The sequence below is a fragment of the Apodemus sylvaticus genome, chromosome 11, assembly GCF_947179515.1.
Source record: "Apodemus sylvaticus chromosome 11, mApoSyl1.1, whole genome shotgun sequence".
In the NCBI taxonomy this organism is placed as follows: domain Eukaryota; kingdom Metazoa; phylum Chordata; class Mammalia; order Rodentia; family Muridae; genus Apodemus; species Apodemus sylvaticus.
In genome coordinates this window covers 104367271-104370671 of record NC_067482.1, presented here as the reverse complement: position 1 = coordinate 104370671, position 3401 = coordinate 104367271, and the positions used below count along the sequence as shown (strand labels likewise).

At 42.7% G+C, this 3401-nt stretch overlaps 1 pseudogene; it reads right to left on the bottom strand.

Moving 5' to 3' along the window:
• Window positions 1-1069: 1069 nt before the first annotated feature.
• On the bottom strand, window positions 1070-2042 carry LOC127696812 (40S ribosomal protein SA-like; annotated as a pseudogene).
• Window positions 2043-3401: the final 1359 nt, after the last annotated feature.

Genomic DNA, 3401 nt, shown 5'->3' with positions numbered 1-3401 from the left:
GGAGAAAACTAACTACTTTAGGAAAAAGTTTCTACTGTAGTGCTACAGAGGCTTTCTCTGGCTGACCTCTCTCTGTTGATTTTTCTCGTTCTCTTTGTTCTTCCATCTAACTTTTAACTTCCTTTGTGGTTCTTATCACGGTGTTTCTCTCCTCAGAACAGAGTTGCTCTTTTCTGTCTTTGACCTTTTTCACTTGATCATAAGGAAGCAGGATCTAGTTCCACCATCTTACCTGGAAGCAACTTAAAAGGACAGACATTTGACAAAGAAACCATCTCAATTTGACTAATTTAAGAAATGGATTCTGTTTCAGAAGGGCTCCTGTGACATTACAGTTCCTTTCCCACTGGTTAATTAAGTGGCCACTATTGGAAAGTGATCTTTATTTCCTACCTATTTGGTTTATTCCAATCAAGCATAATTTGCACTAATATCTTATTGAAAATAAAATAAATTGTGAGCAATGTCCTAAAGATCCAGATGCTGGGGCTAGTATTCTGAAAAGGAAGTCTTCTGAGATGTGGAGAAATGGTGCTATAAAATATATGCTAATCCTCTAGATGACCTGAGTTTGTTGGCGCCTGTGTAGTACAGTTCTCAGCTGCCTAGAGCACCAGCTTCAGAGACTCTGGCTTCCTCTTTCAGCCTCTGGGGGCATATACTCATACACAAGTACCTATGTTGAAAATAAACCTTTAAAAAGAAATCATTGTGGCTGCTTATATTATGTCAACTTGGGTCCCCAAAATTGTTTGCATAGCCACCATGTAGGAATTGGGGAATAGTGGCCCTAAGAGGGCTGCCAAACTGGGTCCAGGGCAGCCAAGATGAAATATAGGATTTAGTGAGTAATAACTCAGGAACATTGGAGAGAGGTGGATTGGCCACATGAAGGTTAGGAAGTAGCCCAGCCATTGAGCTGTTTTAGGGATATCAAAATGTAAAGGCTGTCTCTCTCTCTCTGTGTGTGTGTGTGTGTGTGTCTTTTATTTGAGAATCTAGAACATTGGGGCAGGTAGCAAAGAACACCACCACCGCTGGGGTTGATTAAGTAAATAATTGGGTACTGCTACAAATCATCTAGGAGGAAAATCCAAATTCTTTTTTTTCCAGTTTTTAGGGACTTTATTTTCCTCCCCCCTTTTCCCCCTTTGTTCAGGTGTTTGCTCAGGACCACCCACTCAGTGGTGGCTCCAACACACTCTGTGGCCTGTGTTGTGGGAGCTGCTGAGCAGTCCTCAGTGGCTACTGCACACTCCAGTCTTCCAGGCAGGACTGCTGGATGGGCACAGAGGGTACCCTCAGACCAGTCGGCCACCTCAGGCTGAGTAGCAGTGAACTCAGAAGCTGGTGCCGTCCATTCTCCCTGGAATTCCTCCTTGGTCACAGCCTTCTCAGAGGTAGCCTGCTCCTCTCCTTCTCAATCTCCTCTGGGTCTCGGTAGAAGTAAGGATCAGGCATAGCCTCCCATGGCTGCTCACGGGAGACAGTACCTCGATGTGGAGTACTTCCCTGGCCAGCATTCAACACATCAGACACACTGAGTGAGCTGCCTTGCTGTTGCATGGGATGGCAATTTCCACATAGCACAGGGGAGAATCTATGTTATACAGAGTAATGGTGACATGAGGCCTCTCTGTGAGGGACTGGTGATCAGCCCTGGGATCTGTCATCACTAGAAGCCGTGGCTCCCTGAAGGTTGTTTGGATCTGGTTAGTGAAGGTCCCAGGTGTGAATAGGCCAGCAATTGGAGTGGCTCCTGTGGTAGCAGCAAACTTCAGCAGAGGTGACTGGCCATTGTTCCTGGCGGAGATGATGCTGACGTCAGCAGGGTTCTCAATGGCAACAACAGCTCGAGCTGCAAACAGCAGTTCCTCCCAGGTCCTCTTCAGGTTTATGATGTAGATACCACCACTTTTCCATTTGTAGATGTACTGCTCCATCTGAAAGTCAAGGTTGGTGCCACCTGAGTGGCTTCCTGTAGCAAGGAATTTGAGGACATCCTCCTCCTTCATCTGCAGGACATCAAGGGCTCTGGACATTGTGTGCGTTTCCTTTTAAGTTATGATGGGTACCAAGAACAACGCCATATGGACCCGTCCCTGGGTAGTGCAGAAAAGCCCACATTCTTGAAAAAATATCATCATCGTATAGTTGGAGTTCTTAAGCTGAAAACAACTATGTAAATTAGATAAAAATTAACTAGTGAATTAAAACGTACCATATTGGTTAAAGAGGCTCTTGAAAACTATAATACTTTTTATTTTTATTTTAGTTTAAGTAAGCAGTTTTATGACAAATTACAAGAAAAGAAATGCCCCAAATTTTGTATATAGGAAGTCCCTTTGTTTTTAGTATCTCTGGGAAGTGAGTATGTAAAGTAATCTTTTGCACATTGCTTAATCTGTGTATGCTAAGCCTGCACATAGGCAGTGCCAGCCGAGGAGTGTGGAGCCCTTGGGGCTAGGCAGCTTGCACGCAAGTCCTTGCTCCCCTATTTACTCACTGTAGGACTAGCAGGACCTTGGGAAATTATTTAACATCACTGAGCTCTGGTTTCCTCATTTTTCAAACAGTACACGTGGTTTTAATTTATACAAGGTTGTGAGGACTTGGTGTAAACCAAGCATCTGAATAATTCCATCTATCACCAGTATGACTAGGTATAAGAGAGATTGTTTTGCTTAATAAAAAACACCATCTTACTTTTTATGTGTAGTTGGTGTTTAGTAAATGTTCGTTTCTACATCAGCTGTTAAAATTCTACCCATTTCCACTTGAAGGCTCTACAACTCTGAGCACTACAGTTTGGGATGATTAAGATAATTAACAATAACGCATTTTTATATTGTGACAAGGTGACAAGTTATAGATTCTAGATATTTAAAATAGAGGCAACACACAGAAAGGAAACATTCTGAGAAGGCACTTGTAAGAATGCCATCTTAGTAACAGTTCCCCATGTCTCCCTTGTTTCAATCAGGTAAATGCTGATGTTGGACTAAACCCCTAGTTGCTTTCCAGAGCTCCAGATGTATATGACTCTTTTTCCTGTTTGAAGTTTTTCTTTGACAGCTGGTTCTACTTTTATGATGCCATATAATCTTGGGCTGTTGTCAGACTGGCATGAAAGTAATCACTTATTTTTGCCCACTGGGGACTGTTATTGGGACCCACAGTACAAATTTAAAGCCACCCAGGAGAGAAGTATGAAGGGGTACAAGCATTGTTAATTTTAGGCACATTGGTGAAATGACAAAGCAAGGTGCTGAGTTGAGAGGCCACCGGAGAACGGCTTAATGCTAACAGCAACTCAGTTACTTCTTACTGACCTAAAGTTTCTCCAGACAATGAATTGCAGATTCAAACTGCTGGAATTTCTATTTTCTTTAATTCTGATT